General features: G+C 42.3%; 1 long non-coding RNA gene across 1 annotated transcript; it reads left to right on the top strand.

Annotated features, from left to right (window-relative positions):
- Nucleotides 1–2,634: 2,634 nt before the first annotated feature.
- Nucleotides 2,635–18,996, top strand: LOC148132539 (uncharacterized). The gene is made up of 2 exons (XR_015748151.1): nt 2,635–3,237; nt 18,531–18,996. It is a non-coding gene; the product is annotated as an uncharacterized LOC148132539 (long non-coding RNA).
- Nucleotides 18,997–19,210: the final 214 nt, after the last annotated feature.

The following is a 19,210-nucleotide window of genomic DNA, read 5'->3' as shown; positions in this document are numbered from 1 at the left end:
CTCTCTGCAAGTTTTTTTTTTTTTTTTGGGGGAGAGGAGGGGGGTTGTCCGAGGTCTAGCCCAGCCCTCTCTGGTAAAGGAGGACGTGCTCTGAAATTCAACCAGTTCCCCAGCGGTTTTGTCGCTCGCGAACTGAAGCTCTATTGTTCGTCCATTGCCACGGTCTTTTTCAGTTCCTGCTATATGTTACGCGTTGCCAGAAATAATGAATTTGCATCAAGCCACCTCTCATTCCTCTTCTGACAGACGGAACAAATTAGAAATGTCTAGTCTAAACGGGACCAATGGCTACATTTCCCTATGGCAGTAGAAGAGAAAGATGCATTTTGCGTGAATTTCTCCCCTTTCCGTTCTTTTTCACTTTGCGTTTTTTTTATTTAAAATCAAAAGCCTTTTACGTTTGTTTCCTGCTTTTGCTTGATAAATTTCGCTCCTTCCCTCCCTAAATAAACAGGTTTATTTCTACTTTTTAAAAGACTGAGCTTTTATGATTAGTTCTTCCTGATAAATCGCTAATTTAACTTGACCAAGTTTCCAGTCCCGAAACTTGGACGGATTTAATTGCTCCTATTTCTTCTCTTTCTACGACAGTGGGATATGTTCAATCCTTTTCGAAACGTGTAAAGTAAATAGCACTTATGTTTCTTGCTCTGACGGTATGAGAGCCACCTGTCCTACTCACACAGAGGGTGGAAAGAGATTGAGCAACAGAGGAAGAAAGTGAAAGAAAGTCAGCCAGGCAAGTGGCTTACTCGCGAACGCAAACATAAATGTGTGTAAAATCTGCTGTACTGATTTTGTGAGTTTGAATGTCGGAGTAAACGAGAGTGCAGGGGATGTTACGCGAAGGCAGAGAGTGATCCCTCGTGTATATTTGGTGCGCTAAAGATCTTGTGCCAACACGTTGGCCTGAAATGGAAGTGATAAAGGTTCGGGATCTGTAAAGAAAGCCAGATCGTTTGGCTTGTATTAGGTGGTTCTGTAGAGCTCTCTTTTAGAGCCCTCGGCGGTCAGTTGTAGGTGTATCCTGAGAAGTCCATTGCTGTGGGTTGGAGCTAATGTGCCTGCCGGAAAGGAGGAGGCTGGCTGGGAGGAGCCTTGTTAAAAAATATTCGCATGCAAAGATGGTGGGTGGAGGTGGGGAGGGAGAGGTAAGCTGATAATGAGAGACTGGGCGGGAGAGAGACGCCGCTTGGAACCACAGACCTCCCTGCACTGGCTGCCACTTTCCCGCCAAATTTAGCCAAGGAGACATTAGCACTCTGACCCCTGATAGTGGCTTCCACGGTTTCCTCTGGACATCTCCCCCTCTAGAACAGCATCCTGACGGCGAACTTTCTGCCCCAACCTAGGAAGGATGCGAGCACGGAAGAGATAGATAATATTATTTGGGAGTGGGGGCGGGAGAGAAAAAGCAGCCGAGCGAGAGAAAAACACCTGCACAGAAACAGGCGCAGAAACCGAGAAAGACTCTAAGGGCCGAGTTTTGTCTTCAGATTCAGGATTTATCCACATTATCTTTTAATTTTAAGGTTTTCTCAAGCTAATGCGTCAGATAAATAACTAGATTCTGAATTAAAGAAGCGATGGAAATGAGCTACAGTGTGTTTTGGGTTCTTTTGCGCCCAATTTACAGGCGACGCTGGTACATTTTGTACCGATGTCATGGATACATCAAAGGGATGGAAAGGGAGGCAGGTGACCCTGACCGGAGGGTGTCTCCAGCTTCTTTTGAAAGCAGAGCTGGATACACTCCAAGGCTCCTGAGTGAAAACTCACCAATCCTTCCAAGCATAGCCAGCTCTACAAATGTGTTGCGAGATGTGGGAGGGAGACCACTACCCCTATCGCGCCACACCCCGTTTCGTTAGCTCTGTTCCCTTTCAGCACAATCCTGGGCATCTTTATACGCAGTCTCTGACACCGAACCTAAAGACGACCGCAGCAACAAGCGACGGATACGCCGGTGGAGAGGCGAATGTTTGCGACTCTCAGTCCGCACCTCCCTGGTTCATCTCTTCCTTCCCTCACTTTCTCTTGTCCTGCCACCTGCATAGGACATCGCCGAAGGGCTGCTCTCCTCGTCCCCAGCCCCCTCGTCGCACATTCACGTGTAGTATTGGCATTTCGTTCAGGCTACCGAACACCGCCACCACGGCGGGTAGCAGGCGCGCGTTGGCCGGGCAAGCACCTACGCGGCCAGTCCGGCTCTGCAATGCCTTCCTTTTGGAGACAGAAGCCGCCGCCGCGTCCCACTTTCGGAGGGGAGGGAGACATGCAACAGTCCCTCTTCTCTCGCCCCCCTCCAAGTATTGTATTTGTAGTACGGTTGCCAAGTTATAAGAGAGTGGATGCAAATGTTTTATTAGAGGGAGCAGCACATTGCTTGTTCAGAGCTGCAGAGCAACACCAGGCAAATAGAGAATCTCGGATAGGTTGGTGTCTTCTCCAGACTCCTTTCTTGGTTCGAGTTTGTTCTTGGTTTTTTTTTTTTTTCCCTTACTCCAGGCGGTTTCGCCGACTGCCCTTGCCCCTCCAGTGCCAACAGCAGCGGCAGCCTCAGCTTCGAGCTCCAGCTCTGCCTCTCCTCCTTCCTCCCTCCCTCCCTCCTCTCTCTCTCTCTCTCCCTTTTTCTCTCTCCCGCTCGCTCGCTTCTCCGCTCTCATCCCAGCTTCACGTTCAAGGTTTAGCAGCGAGGTCACGTCCATTGACGTCAGCTTGAGTCTAACAGTACGTCCGGCTACATTTACATACATCAAGGAAATTAGGGCATTAAAAATATGCAAATCCTACTGCATGAAGAAGAGACTATAGATTCCCGGAGCGATCGCTTCCTTTCATGGAAGATTTTAATTAAAGGAACAATCTTTAAAAAAAAAAAAACGGGCGGGGGAAGAGGAAAAAAAAACAGAGCTCACCAAGCCGAGCCTTTCGTCCTAAAACAGCAACAACAACCTCCCAAAAATCAAAGCCAGCAAAAGCCCAAATGACCAAGATCTGCTAAGCGCCGAGAAGATTTCAGCCGATGGGCTCCTGCCGCTGAAGGAAAGCGGCCGGCCTGCAGCGCTGCGCGGAGAAGAACAGGTGACAAGCAGGCGGCTTCAGCCAAACGCCTCTCTCTCTCTCTATGCATAATCAACGCTGCGCCATTCTGCTTTCCTCCTTTGGCTGCTGCTGCTGCTGCTGCTCCGGTTGGCTCCTGCATGCATTATTTTTAATACTGATGCATATGTAAAGGTATATTTGCATTTTTAAAACATTTATTGGAAGTTAAGATTTTTAGATTTCCTTTCTTCCTTCATCTTTTTTTTAAAGCAAAACATTTTATTTTCATTTGTTTCATGTTGGCCTTTTTACTGTGGCGCTCTATAGATGCAGCTTGCTTTTGCTTCCTGCTTCTTCATTTTCTGCAGGGTTTTCAAAATATGTTTGGACATGGTTCCCTAACACAATGTGAAACCTCAGAATCCTTTGCTTCTCTTAAAATGAAAAGACTGGCATGAATTGGCTCTCTCTCTCTCTGTGTGTGTGTGTGTGTTGCTTTAGCTGATCAACTATAAGGGCAGCAACTGGAAATTCAAAGTTTGATTATAAATCTCATCATAGGCATGAAAATAAAAAGAGGGCGGAGCATCTGGAAGCTTGCATAATAGGAATTGTTTAAGACACTCTCTGTCTGTCTATACCACATTCTCCTTTGGCTTCAGAAGCCTTTCATTTGAAAATATTTTCTTTAAAGATGTGCCCACAATGAGGGAAGAGAGATTTCTATAAGGAAGACATTTTCAACTATGTTGTATGTTACCTTCTAACTGCGGTTATTATTAATGCATTTAATTTAAACTTGTCTGGCTTTATGCCAAGTACTACTACTTGTGTGACAATGCATCTGAGATCTTGTTTATAAAATCGGTGTTTAATAAGCAAGGGATGTATGAATATATATATATATATATATATATATATATATATATATATATATATATATATATATATATATATATATATTCCATCTAGACTGAAATATTATGTTTGACAAACATTATTTTGGAGGGATTGGTTTTTTTTTAAAGATAGTAATTTAAAGTCACCCAACGTTTCTTCCAATTTAACCATTACTTTGTTTCCCAAGTCGTCTTTCTAAAATAATGCAGGATTGACATTCAGGAGAAAAAAAAATGAACATACACTTAACATCACATACCTATTTAAGCCAAATAAGTGCAACACATGCATAGGTCATTAGGCACAGCACGAATTACTTACCTGCATATATGCATAAGGTCAAAGTTAACTCTCCTCAAAGCCAAGCCCATTTAGATTTGGAGAAAAGCCCGAGAGAGATTTTCGCTTTGTGTTATGCCTATATCCCAATCCATCCAATTTGAGCTTATGCTACATCCAGCCTTACCACCATCTCCAGTTTTACGTACCCTAAAGTGCTCATATGATATGTCACCCAATAAAAAGTGGTCAGATGGCTACACGTAAACCATAAAGAAAGGGGTGGGAGAACCACATTTTTGTCTTCCATTACATTAGTTCTTACCACACTATGTATAGAACAATACATTGGAGGAAATTGTGTGTGTGTGTGTGTGTGTACGTTGCATGAACCGGTGAACCGGGGAGTCCAGCATTTACTACGCACCAAGCTGGCCCTCTCCACGGAACACTGAGGGCCACCTCGTTGATTGAGACAATCCCAACCTTCTCTAGTGACTAATTAAACCACGTGAACCACCTTAGCTTGCCTATAGCTCTAGCCGTCCACAGACCTAAAGAGGATAGGTGCACACAACACTTAAGTGGGATAATGATATGTCTATTCAAGGAGCCAATATCAAAGGCATTTGTTTGGGCGTCTACTCCATCACCCCCCCCCCCCTCCTCACACCGCGGTTAGGTGTTGTGCAAGGATAACTGCCCTAGAGATGCTTTGCTTATTGCTAGGCGTAGCTCTCTCGCTCTCTCCCATCACTGTTCCTTTGCCCTGCATGTTCTGCTTACCCTGCAGACGGCAGCTCGGTGTAGCTCGGTGTATGTTGCCGCTGAGAACAAGATACGCAGGATCACCCGCTCTGTCCGCTCTGTCCTAGCTTAGCTGGCTCCTTAATTGAGAGCCCACTTCCCCCACAACAACACATTTCCACACATACAACACATACCTACACCGCCTTCTGTCCAGCTGAAATTACCATATAGAGGCCTTGTCCCTGTGAATCACATCACCTGCAGGCAGTGATTGAAGGAACTCAACAATCTGCACAAATCCCAACTCCTTCGCACGCACGCTGCTCTCGCTGTGAAGGCCACTTCTTTGGCCCTCCTGCATCCAGCAGCCCCTCCCTCATATTCACGTCTCCTCTTCGCCTCCCACCCCTCACTCAGCACCTCAAGTGCTTGTGCCAGAGGGAGATCAAGGGACAGCTGCCTCGTCTAAGCCATATGCCACTTAAATTGGACGGCCACGAACAATAAATATCAAGCCACCCATTATATCACATGGCAAATTGCTCACATCTAACTCTGTACCTCAGAGTAAAAACACACAACCAGGCAATAGGCATGTGTAATAGTCACCCAATGTTCACCCCTTTTGTAGTGGCTTTCTCCCTTCATTTCTTATGTCCAGGAACCACTTACTAGGAATTAGACTTTGGTCTAAAGAAATAGAAACTAAACTATTGAGCTTTCATAACAGATTATTCATAGGGTATCCAAAAGAAAACAAAACAAAGATTTTTATCTTTCAGAGTTCCCACCCTTTAAAATGATAATATTCTTAAAACCTATTTAGCATCACACAGGGCATAGGAGCACACTTTTCTATTAATTGTTTTGTATTAATATGCATTCCTTGTAAGATTTGTAGGATATGTTGCCTTAGTTTACAACAAAAAAGGAAGAGGAAATATATTCTTCTGGAAGCAACATTAAGATTGGAATGAGGGACCAGCAGCATTCTTGGTCTATATTGTTGCTTTTTCTTAAGAACAACTTCCACTAACATAAATTATATTCTCAATATAAGGATATTGTGCCAATCACCTTAACCCTACTTTGATATTAGCCTCACGCTTCCTACTTCTATTCATAAATAGGATTTTTTTTTTTTTTTTTTGCAAAAGGCACGATTAAAATACTTCATGAGATGCAAAACACTTTCTAGGAATTATCTTTTTAAAAAAAACATCCCAACCTCCTGTTAAATAATAATTGCCACATGACATCTCAAAGCAAAATATAAAAGGAAATGGGGAGACAATTTTCAAGGCTAAAGAAGTGATTCTAGATTTCCGATCCTTGACAATTTATCCCCGTTTCGGGGAAATTTGAGAGAGGAAATCATAGGTGTGAACAAAGGTATTTGTCAGAATTACGTTTCAGTGAATCAACAATATTGGGATTAATCAAAACATTTAAGGATAAAAGTAACATGTGTAAAGCAACCAATGCGATTATGATTTTAGCCTCAACACTAACACAAGAGGCGTCATCAGAGGCATCTGTGTCTCTTTGTGTATGTGTGTACAGCCTTCTATTGTTTCCTGGATTTCTGCTTTTTCCTTACCAATCACCTTGCATGCTAAAAAAAAAAAAAGACAAGCACAGCTGTATTTAGAGAGAGGCTGGGGCTCTGATGGTGGTTCTCCCCCAACTCCAATACGCTAGCCTTGTGTTTCTCCACATATCCATTGTTGGGCTCACTCATAGGAGAGAATGGCTTCCAGATAATCTTTTAAGCAATGGCACGACTTGTCCTTCCCTAGCAAGATGGTCTTAGTGCCAGAGGTGAGCTCACTAAAGGCAATTTGCTACCTTAGAGGTAAGGGACCATACAGTATTCCTGCTGCCACCTTGAATGGCTCTTGATTACCCTAATCTGGCCAGCAGGGGGACAGCGACACCTACTGGCTGTCCATATAAATTATCTAAGGATGAATGGGAAAGATAAATGCATATGATTGATCCAGGGAAACAAGTGATTAAATAGTTAATGTTGTTCTAGACTCTTAAATATATTATATTCAACCAGGGTGGGGGAAAGGAGCAAAATCAGTTTAGTATTTAACAACTTACCCACATGATTTCAGCTGATCTCAGTAATTAAAATCAGGAAACATAACCCTAACATGCAATAACACTCCAATTGATTGAGCTTCAGTTGTAATCTTGAAATACATCTTTTGTAAAAAACAAATAAACAAATAACCTAATATTTAGGCAAGCAAAGCAGAGTCAGACCACTGAATGTTAGAAGTTATCTTCCTTCTCTAACAACCCTGAAAGAAATGAGAAAGCCACCCCAAACCCTTCACTGTGGGGAATTCTCCTCCTATTGATGCTCAGAGGAGGAGCCGAGGCCTAAGGCTAGGAACAGATTCTCCAGTCTTGCCTTACAGTCTTGAATTTCTTAAATTCACGGTTTGTCCTGATAGAGGCAGAAGCTTTAGTGCTGCAACTCCCTCCACATCCCCACCCCAAAACCATGGAGAAAAAAGGGAAACTTTCCCCCCCCTTTGGTTTAGAAAGGTATTTTCCCTAGGGGTTTTGAATAATATTTCATGAGCCTGGGGAAGATAGCATTAATATGGAAAATGTCTCTAGCAGAGAAACTGTTCTTTGCTGGGCAAATTGAAAATTCTTTAATGGTTTGTTCTTTCCCCATCTCTGGAATAATTAGTCCACTCTTATTTGAAAGAGGCTTCTGTGATGTTAGTGACAAAAAGACCATCTAGATAATTGAATAGACAAAAGGTCCATAATACCTGGGACTTGCAGGAATATCTAGGATTGAAAAGTCTCTTTTATATATTTATTCTAATCACTAATTAAATGTTTGTGAAAAAGGTGAGAGGAGACATAGTGGCTTCAAGTAGAAGAATACATTTGTAACACAAATCCTTTTTTGTTTTATGTCCAATTTAGTTTTCTCTAGGAGAAAAATTAAATCTTCTTCTACTTGCAGTTAAGCATGTAGGTTGCAATCTTAAGACATGCATAACAGGAATTATATTTCATTGATATCAATTGGATTTACTGTGAGTAAACATACTATTTCCTATTTGTGTTTAAACATTTATTTCTCCACAGATTAACTTGTATATACCTTTAGAATTATATAAGTAAAGTATACTTGACAAAGAAAAAATGACTGTGAGCACTGGGGGGGTCATTTAATGACTTATCATACCTGTGCATGTAATCTCCTGCCATGCAGTCTTTTAAGGCAGATGCTTTTTGTTTGTCTGTTTATGAGAAATGTATCAAGGAGGCTGACGATTGGGTCACCGTTTCCAAGCAAACATGGAGTTCTACTGTTGAGGCCGGTAATTGACATTCGGCAAAGACCTCTTCACTACACCAGGATTGTTCAAGGGTTATTTGTGAACAAATCATAAACTAATTGCTCTTACCTAGAAAGATTGAGAAATCTGATTTGATGCTGTCCTATTGGTTATTCTTATCCTAAACATTTTTGAGTGGAAGAACGACTCACTGATTTAAATACTACTTACTTGCAAGTAGATGTATCCAGTAAAATATGTTTCTGGTGCTTTATTTAAATCAGTGATCTAATTACATCCGTGTCAGAAAGAAAGGAATAGCCAAAGCATTGTTTCCTTGTAATTGAAAATACTACAGATGACTAGCGGGAGAAAGGTGATCGATTTCACTGGGAGTGTCCTTTAAATTGATGCAGACACACTTGTTTCCTCACTAACCATCATACATAAAGAATATTATTTGTGCATTTACTAATAATTCTTGCATTAAATGGGTAAGCTTGGCCTGCTGCATCAGGCTAAAGTAGTTGAAATCCAAATGTTTTGCTTTAGGTGGGTTTTGGGTGTGACTATATATGCCTTAATTTCATTTCTAGTTAGTAAATAAATAATCCATATTCCTTCAGAAAAAAATACTGTTTAGTGTTAGGAGCTATTGTAAGAAGCTAGTTCAAAAAAAAAGTATTCCTTTGAATTCAAAATTGATAAAACATTCAAAAGTATCCATCTGTTTCCACACTATAGGTTTGTGTAATCCTTATTGGATGCTTTTTAAAATATTTAAATGTTGAGAAGGTGTTTTAATAAAAATTCCATTGCTTCCTGATTTGCATTTCCTTAATGGGAACAAGGAAATCACCAAGTGTCAAGAGCCCTTAGCCTAACAAAGTGTCACCTTCAAAATCCACACTCATTGTATGTCATAGCTTTTTTTTACAAGCTTTCGGATGGCTAATCAGTGAAAGAAAACCCAGAAGATAATTATTTAAGAAGTGGCAGTGTATCAGCTCTCCCTGCTCAGATTTGCTATATGTATATGCAGCCCTATTACATAACTCTATGGGAGTGGCTGGCTCTTGCAGCCATTTTCAAAAAGCATCCCCTCCCTCTTTCGAAGGTCGGCTCCCCCATCAATTGCCTGATTGTACTTTGTAGGTGCAACCGATTGAATCAAATAATCCAAAATATTTGGCATTGCCTCCTCATTTTTCAGCAAGTTCACTTGGAGTTAAAATTCACCGAGGTTTAAAATGGATGTTGAAGAGCTGTTCAGCTTTGCTCATAGCCTACCACCTTATGCGTGTTTTCTGAAAAGTTTAATTGTAAGCACATTTGCCAGATGATTAGGGATTTAAACTAAACAAACGGGAAGATGAATAGCCGCAACCCAACTGACCGGTGGATTGTAGCGCTGCATTGAACACTCACGACGAAATCCTGGATTCCCCTTCTCCTCCAAGCAATAACTGGACTTGAGCATCAACAGGAACACAGAACTTTCTCGGGAGCAAATGAGCTTAAAGCCAGCATTCGAAGAGAGAATCAATTGTAAACCTTCACTCAACGACACACGGTTATCCGTCCACTAACCTCAACGGTCCCAGCGAGTTCGGGCTTCAGGTCGCCAACCTTTATTTCTGCCGGGCAAAATCACTCGCCCAACGAAGCGAGCGCTTCAAGCTTGCGAAACGAGGAACGGTGTCTTTCCCGGGATCGAAATGAGGGATTGTCTTGTAAATTAGGCCAGAGAAGCAGCAGATCCGAAGGCTGCTTTCTAAACCGACATTCCTGGCCTCTTTCCCAGGCCGGGCTGTGTGAATGCGCCAGTTCACGCGATCCTGGGATGTGTCGAAAGTAGCTCACGTGTTTGTCCTTAGAAAAGGAACCAACATGCCCAGCCCTCAAATGGGGTTTGATGGCTTCTCCCTCCCCTTTTCCTAGTATACGAGGAAGTTGCTGATCGCGTTTTAGAACCTCTACTACTATTAGCCATTCCACAAAAGAATTTCTATTTAATAGCAAATAGATTGGGGGCGGGGGAGAGAGAGCCACAGCTTAGGAAGGAAGGAAGGAAGGAAGGACGGACAACTTTTCAAGGCTGGAAACTTGTTTCCCTAGAATTGTGGCTTCACTGGCTGGAGAATCAGCATCCTGGCCCACGAGAGACAGGACGGCGGACGGATGGACGGAGCCAGGCTAGGAAAGGGGCAAGCGAAGGACTCTCCGCCTCCCTTGTCGTCGATCATCCCCACTGCCAATGCCCGGCTGAGCCAAGTAGTGGTGTTTTCGCCCGAAAGGCTCAGTATCCCCCAGCCTTCCCCCTTTCCATACCGGGAAGCAGGAAAAGGCGCCCGCCCGTCCGTCCCGGAGGAACCAGAGCGAGAGGGAGCAGCAGAGCGCCGCGCGTACTTACCTAGGCTGCGGCACTCGGCGGAGCCGGCGTCGGCCGAGGCGGTTTCCCGAACTGGCGGGCCGGCTTGCCGGGCGTCTCCTAGCGCTTCTCCCCCTGACACCCCGCCCCTTGCGCTTACTTGGGGTCTGACTTTCGCGAATCGAGCGCAATGTTCATTGAGCACGAGCCAAGAGCCCCTTGTGCCCGCGCTTGTATGTGTATGTGTGTGTGTGTGTAACGCGCGAGGGAGCCGGAGCTGCGAGGGGAGGTGGCTTGGGAGGGGGGGGGCTGCCCCTCAGCGGGTGGCTGGAATATGACGCCCCCCTCGGTAGCCCCCTCCCAACCGGCATAAAATAACGCTTGCGGGAGGGGAAGGGAAGGAGAAGGAGTTCTGCGCCTAGTCTGAAGGCCCTGCGGAGCGCGCGAGTGCGCGCGAGTAAAAAAGGCGGTTTCGGAGAGTCTCTTGAAACGTCGACGCCCGCCCCGCCCCGAGGGGCTCAACCCCCCCAGCTGAACTCCAGCATGGTTCAAATCCCCCGTTGCGTGGAAGTGACCTTCGGCTCTTGCTTCAAAGCCGTCTGCTGAACAGGCAGAACTTATTTGGGATTTTTTTTTTTTTTTGCCTTTGCCTTTGCCTAAGCCAAACCGTGCAGGCGCGGGGTCAACGGGCTAAAGGCGAGCTTCCCCGCAGCGGCCACCGTTTCCCGCCCAGAGGTCAGCTTCCCTTTCTCGCGTCGGTGGCGCCGCACCCGGCCTTCTGAAGCCCCGGCCTCGGTGGGTAACCAGAAAAGGCGCGCTCTAGCAGGCCCGACCTCTCGCACTCCCCGGAATCAGTTCTTTTTCTTCTTATTATGGAGGCGACGGCGAAGCTGGCCCTGTCCTCGGGGCGAAACGCAAACCAAACCACACTCTAACCACGTTCCTCTCTACCACCACGAGAGGCGGGGGAGGAGGTCATTTGGAGCGGATTTTCATCAGCCTCAAGTGCCACTTTGGTTTAAGTCACGATTGAGAATGGCTGGCTTTGTTCTCCACCTCCCACCCCGAGGTGACTGAAGAAGCCCACCGGTGACCTCTTCAGGATCCAGGGTTCCTTCAGGATTGTGGCATCCAGACAACCGATCTTAGATATCAGCTTGTGTACTCATAACCTGCATAGTGAACCGAAAAGCTCCAATCCAACCTAGGATGCTCTTCAGGCTACAACAGGGCTTCACTTCTCATTCCATCAAGCGAATTTGCAAGAGACCCTCCCAGGTTCCCGAGGTGCCTTTTCTGGAAACTTAGGGAAGCAAGCAATTTGTAAAAGTTGCCTGTGTCTCCCCTTCCCGGAGCCCCCGAAATCCCTGTGCAGTTTGAGGAGCTCACAGAACAGGCCCAATCCTTTCGCATCTCTCCAGAAAGGAGCCCCAAGAGAAAGCTGCAGAAGGCGTGGTAGATGCCATGGGAGGGAGGGACCATTTCGCATTGGGAAACAGGCCTTCAGAGCCTCGAGGGCCAGCTTTTCATTCCGCCTTCCCCCTCTCCTTAGCCCACACCTACTGCGCAACCCAATCCAAAGGTGTAGGGCACAAACGCTCCAGCTCCATCCATCTGAAAGAGCCCCTCATTCAATTCAATTGAGTGTTAGGTTTTGATTGAGGCCTGCCTGGCGAGCAAGAGAGCTTGGGGTCCTGAAGTGAAGCCAGGTCCAGCGAACTTGCTTTCAGGAGGCACACAGTCCTTTGACCAGAAGCAAATATACTGCGATCCTAGAGTCTCGTTGATTTTTGAAGCCGGACCAAAGAGTGCATAGGATGGCAACACCACCCTATTGTCTTGACCGGAAACATAGTTGGGAAACAAGTAATAAGGTTCATGTGGGGTCTGGGGAGGGAGAGAGAGTCTGATAAAGAGTAGATATTATTGATTTTTCAGAGATTCACACTAAATCCTAAGGCGTTTATGGTATTCATAAAACAAAGCTCTTAAGAGGAGCTTTCTAGCTTCACCTCCAACACCAACAGGCACGCACACACACAGCCCTTTAGAAAATAAGCACAAAAGCCTGGCCTGTGTAGACACGTTAATTGTCTTTGTGATTTTCTGCATGAACTGCAAATGAGTGGTTAGGTTACTACAGAAGATTAATAGGCATCAAAATCTGTGTGTGTGTGCACACACACACACACACACACACACACACACACAGAGGGCAAGGCTTACACTAGGCAACTCAACCCTTGAAGATACCAAGATGCCCTTTCTGTAGTGGTTGCTGTTATATCTCCTACACTCTGCCCTCAATTTAGCCAAGATAAGGTGCCTCTCCATCCCAATGTAAACTTTGCCCCAGAACTATTGAGCACGTTGTGTTTGGCAAGAATGAGGTGGCGGCTGGCATGGAACTATGTAAGCAGAGGCGATATTAGGTGTTTAGGGGTGCATAAACAAGTGTGAAGCCTACATGTATTTCACGCTCAGATACTAAGCATATTTACGCATGGTGTGTAGGGATGAAAGATGGGATAGAGCTCAGGGGATTTTGCTCTTGCTGTAGATATCCCAGTCATCGAGTTTTTCTGACTCTTCCCTTTAAGAAAGGAAGAGGAAACCTTCCTCACCCAGGTACCATTGTAATGGTACTTCAGGGATGCGACACAGTGAAGTGACGGTTGGATGATGCCATGAAGAAATAGTCCTATTGGGCCCGCCCCTGCGATGGTTCTCTTTCATGGTAAAAAACATTTCCTTTACTGAACAGAAGCAAGTCTGATTTGGAATATGCCATTTGAGGAGCTTCCAAAAGCAAGGAAAGAGATCCTCCGTATGCAGTATTGCAGCAGTGACCTAACTCAATTGCATTGTACATATAACTGGCATTTCTGCTGATATGCAAGTAAAAGAAATTCCCATGGTTTTGGAGTATTGCTTGTTACATCTGGAATATCCATTTATGCAGCAAACATGGTTCATATCCTTCATCAACCCAAAATGGCTCTACTTGATTTTAATCGAAAGAAAAATAGTTTTCTATAAATGGTTGGAGTACCCCCTCCATCCCCAGAAATGGAAACATCTGGCTTGTGTGCATCTTTACTTAAGAATAAGTCCTATTTAACTCAAAAGGCCTTATTTTAATATAGAAAATAAAAAGGTTATGGTGAATCCATGAGAGTAAAAATCAAGATCAAATGAAAGTATAAATGGCAAGTGGTAACATTTTCATTTCATCTTCATTTCTACAGGAAACAGATATGTTACCACATGTTGCTGTTTTCAATCAAGATGTTCCAATGTATTATGGAGAATAAGGTTTTGGAGAGCTTTTTTCTTATGCTAAATACTGACCTGTGATTTGGGACCAAAAAATCTGTTCCAGAACTGTGAACAGATCCCATTTAATGCAGTGGAGTAAACACAGAGAAGATTATGCTATATGTGTAATGATTTAGAAAATCTTCCAAATAAGTCAGCTGAGGTCATTCTCCACAGTTCCATTGAGCCTGAAGCAAAGTCTATGTATCCTTTCTTTGGAATAAGATCCAGTTGGGATTCACTCTCAAGTAAGAATTCAAGAGAGACTCTTGTCCATATTGATTTGCCTAAGGCTGCCAGAAAATTAAATATTGAGATCTGATACCACCTTTGTTTTAGGACTTCAAAAGCTTAAATCCATCTCACAAACACAATTTAGATGCTAAATAATAGAAGGAACCTTAAGGGGACTATAATTTTAGCAAGGAAAATGCTTTTAGGAATGTGGCCTGCAAACACACATTTGCAATTTATTATTTAAGAACATAATGTATACAACAGTCTCCTTAAATTTAACCCTTTGTGTCAACCCAATTAGCAAGATAGACCTACAGACAGAAAATTCCACTGCTTTCAGTGACATTTGCTAACTTTGGTGCAGCAAATTAGACTGTGTGCAGCAGAAAACAAGAAACAATCCAAGATTTGAGAAGAGAAAAGTTTGTAGTCCCCAGTAATTTACATAGAAATTTATTCAGTTTTAAGGAGATCTAAAGGGTTAAGTTAGGGTTTACTCAAGTTGTTCTACCTTAGATGGGAATTAGCCTTGCTTAGTAGGTCAAGAATTTGCAATCCACAGGACTTGATGTCCAATAAAGGGTTACAACAGAATTAATAAGGTATAATTGTACTCTGGCAATTTTGGTATAAAAAAGTGGCTGATCTTCCATTAATGTTAGATTTGATGCATCTGGGTTAAGACTTAATTACTTTTCATGAGACTACAGTAGTATCTTTCTTATTGCTCATACTGCTGTTGTCAGATTTTCCTATCGTAAATGGTGGCTCTTTCTGGTGTCATAGATTTTCTTAACTTGGTGTTCTTACAAATATATTGGATTCTTACTCTTTCCAACTCAACCAAGGGCTTGAAGATTGGAGATGATTGGAGTACTAGCCCATCATACCTATAGAATGCCATATTGTGGAAAGCTGTCCATTCCAAAAGCACCAGATTATCACTAAACAGGTTTATACATGAAATAAACCCTTGGTCTGATCTGACAGTGATATTCAAGTACTTGTATGCTTGTGTAGAAAAAGTGTGTAGTGCTAGTAAGGTGTTAGGCCAACTGAAGGTTTCTTCCCAGAATGTTTACATCCCATTTTATTCAATTTACTTCTTGCCCCCAAGTCCTCCGGTACATTATTCCAAATTCCTTATATTAGCCTTCACCAACCCAGTGCAATGTTGTTAAGACCAGTAGTGAAATATTTGGCTTTAAAAAAAAAAAGGAAGGCAATGAGCCTGGGGTGAAGGTTAGTGAAGGTATGAATCTTTAATGCAAGTCCTGCTCATTTTCATAGGAACTATGTACATCTAGCTGAGATCAGACGTTGTACCTACCATTTCTGGCATAAATTTGCTAAGCCTGTAGTATTTTTGGTTTTATGCATAATTATTTATATACTTTGCATAAAACTATACACACAGAGTTAAAATGTTTTTATAATTTAATGTGTTATATAAAATATGTTTTAAGACCAGATTTTCTTGAACTAATTCACAGTAAACTCAAATGTTATCCTGAGCCTATCAGAAATTTCTAAACAATTTGTGGTTATTGTTTTATAACATGTCATGTCATAACATAAAACATTAAAAGTTCAGCACATTTATTAAAAACCTAAGAATCAGCAAAATCATTTTTCTTTCTATTGTCCATAAATTGCCAAATAACTAAATTAACTTGACTTCATACCATCACCATCAATTGCATAATATTTATCTCAGCTAAAGTTGCCTTTGTTCCTACTCTTTTTCAAAAAACTGGCCTACATTGTTGGGAGACCAAGCTATAGTTTCTATTAAAGCCTCAGAAATAGTCAGACAAGAATATTTCTAAAACAGGTTGATCAAGTCATGCTTTAGATTTAGAATGGAATTGGTAAAACTGCTAAAGTGGAATGTTTCGCTGAAAATATATCACTAAGCCAGTGGAATTTATTCCCTTTAAAATTGCTTACATAACACCACAGTTTTGTTACAAAGTCCATTGAGTTTTTTTACTTTTTCAACATACAGATACTTGATCTACATTTCAACAATAATGATAAAGGGATATGATACAACAAATATTATGAAGCAATTACATATTGTAGCTCAGTGTATAATTTAAACCAATATAAAAATGCAAATTTTGCATGTGGAAAAAGTAACTACACCCTTACATTTAACACCAACTCAAATAAGTAAAATTGGAATCAGGTACACCAGACCAGGTGCAAATAATTGGAGTACCTTAAGGTGTGCAAGGATCCTGTCTTAGTTCAGATATTTATTTTGACTTACTTTTTGAAGTTTGTGGTATAACCGTGTCTAGATCCACAAAGCTCTCTAAGGCCTTCAAAAAGGTTGTAGCCCATGAATCTGGGAAGAGAATAATTGCCAATTAGACAACAATCATTTTACTATCATGTGAATCATCTACAAGTGGAAAGGGTTGGAAACAACTGCCAGCTTGCTCTGGCTAGGTCACCAGATAGCAGAATGCAAGATGCTAAAAGAAATCTCCAAAGACAGCAAAAATTCATCCTGTGACATACAAATAGCTCTCACCACTATTGGTGTCAAAGTGCATAAGTCTGACCATTAGGAAGCTGTATATGGGTGATGTGCCAGGAGGAAACTTTTGCTTTCCAGAAAAGAATATTGAAGCAAGACTAAATTTGTTAATAAACAACTAGGCAAAGACAAAGACTTCTGGAACAATGTAAGACAAATAAAACAAAGATTTAGTTATTTGGGCAGGAGGTGTTTGGAGAAAATTGAAGACAGCATTTCACCAAAAGAGCCTGATATCAATTATAAATCCTGGTGATGGGAATGCTATGGTTTGGGACTGCTTTGCTGCATCAAGGCCTAGGCAGCTCACCATTGCAGAATCCACTATAAATTCTTTATTGTATCAGAGGATACTTGAGGCCATTTGTCACAAGAATGAAGCTCAACTGAAAGTGAACCTGGCAACATGACAATGACCCAAACATTCCAGTAAATCCACCATGGAATTGCTGAATGATAGAGAAAGAAATAGCCAAGTCAAATCCCAGATCCCATTGAACAGACCATGCATGGAAGAACCCCCTCAAACATCACACAGCTGAAAAAAATCTGTATGGAGAAGTGGGAAAAAAATCTTCTCAATGTTGGAGACTATATACAGTTATAAGAAATATCCATATGAAGTTGTTTCTGTCAAAGACGACAATAGCATATTAGAACAAAAAGTATATTTCCTTTTTCTATAAAATGAAATGGCATGTTTTCTGTTGGGTAAATGATCGTAAAGCATTTTTCATAATTATCTTGCTCAGTTATATCACCTTTACTTTTATATACTGTTTAAATAAAGATAAAATATTGACATGACAGCATATGTTAAAAAAGCAAACTTTACATGGGGCATATTTTCCACATGAAAAATTTGCATTTAGGTTTATTTAAATTACAAGGGACTACAACATGGTGCATGATATTTGTTATATATCCTTATTAACAATGTCAAAATAAAGATCAAATAGTTGCATGCTGAAATATGTTGAAAAAGTCAAAAATGTAAATAGGATCTATTTGCTTTCCTATGACTGTAATAAAATCAACCCAATGCACTAGTTAAATTATTGTTAAAATATATATCACAGGACATCACCTGAAATACATATGCTTCAGATAACCTCGGTTGGGTACGGTTATTTGACAAATGACTTCACACAGAATGTATTAGGATTAGCTGAGAAACACTGATTTTACTAAACAGGTCACTTTTGATAGTTTAGATCCGGGTGCAAAAAAGCTGAAAATGACCCAACTTCCCTTTCTACATCTGTCCCAGATATAAATCTTTAATAAGTTCAGTTGATCAAATTAAAAAAACAGATACAATGTTTTAAAATACCAAACTAAAAAAATAGCGTATTTCCAGATATAATCCGAATTCGAGGTTACCTTGAGTCCCAGCGAAATTAACAGAAGCTGCGCAAGAACCGCAAAAGCACCTGGGTGGGGGCCGTGTGGCGCCCACTCGCTTCATTTTAGGGGGGGACTTACGCAATAATTGTGCCCATTGTTTACCGTCACCCCGCGTTCCCAAATTTCAGAGGGTCCTGTTCAGTCCTGGACCGGGCCAAACGTCTCGTCCCTAGCTTAAAGACCGTTTCCACAGGGAGAAATGCTAATCGGCGCTATTGAAACTACTTAGCTCTGGAGAATCAATGAGAATGACAGGGTTGGTGAAAGAGCTTTTAGTACTGCAGACTCCACTTTGCAAGGTTTTTAAACGTTTTCATGGGGTGTAGTAATTAATCTGTATTTCCTTATTTATTTCTAGCGAAAAACGTATTCCCGCCACGTTCCTAACAGTTTTCTTGAGGATACGCCCTTTTTCATCGTCTCCTGTTTGGGATCATGAATAAATGAGCCCTGTCTTACGGAAGGAAGAGAGCATCTGCTACGGTGCGATTCTGTTTTGTTATTTTTCTCACTTCGGAAAGTGCGACATTGTGTTCGCTTAGGGTTGGGAATCAAGGTAGATCTCATTAGTTCGATAGAACCTAGATCAGAAGAAAAAGGAATAGGACTGAGCTGGGGTTACCCTTCCCCAAAGATGAGGAGGCCTTTCTTTCGTTCTCGTTCTGGGCAAAGTTTCTAGTGGGAGCACTGATTCTTCTCCTCCGTCCCCCTCCCGCCCCGACTCCATTAGCCGAAGCAGCATTGCTTTTAAAGTCCCTAGTCATATATTGCGAGTCTCAAAGGGTTATTATTAAGTCTCAAATAAAGGGCCACGGATTTACCAATCTGTATTTCGTCCGAAGTCAGTTTCATATTAGATATGTACATGTCCCTCAACTATTTTTTTCTAAAAGGGGGGAGGGAGTAATGCTGTCGCGTGGTACATAAACCGGTTTGAAGTCTAGTGTTCCCCCGATCCTCAGCACTTACAAGGGGAGATATCCCGTTGAGAAACAGAGACCTATCCAAAGAGCAATCTTTGAATCGCGTTCATTCAAG

Source organism: Notechis scutatus, chromosome 2 (genome assembly GCF_049901735.1).
Source record: "Notechis scutatus isolate UNSWTSFEM ecotype Mainland chromosome 2, rNotScu1.2, whole genome shotgun sequence".
Taxonomy (NCBI): Eukaryota; Metazoa; Chordata; class Lepidosauria; order Squamata; family Elapidae; genus Notechis; species Notechis scutatus.
This window is presented reverse-complemented; position numbering and strand designations above follow the sequence as displayed.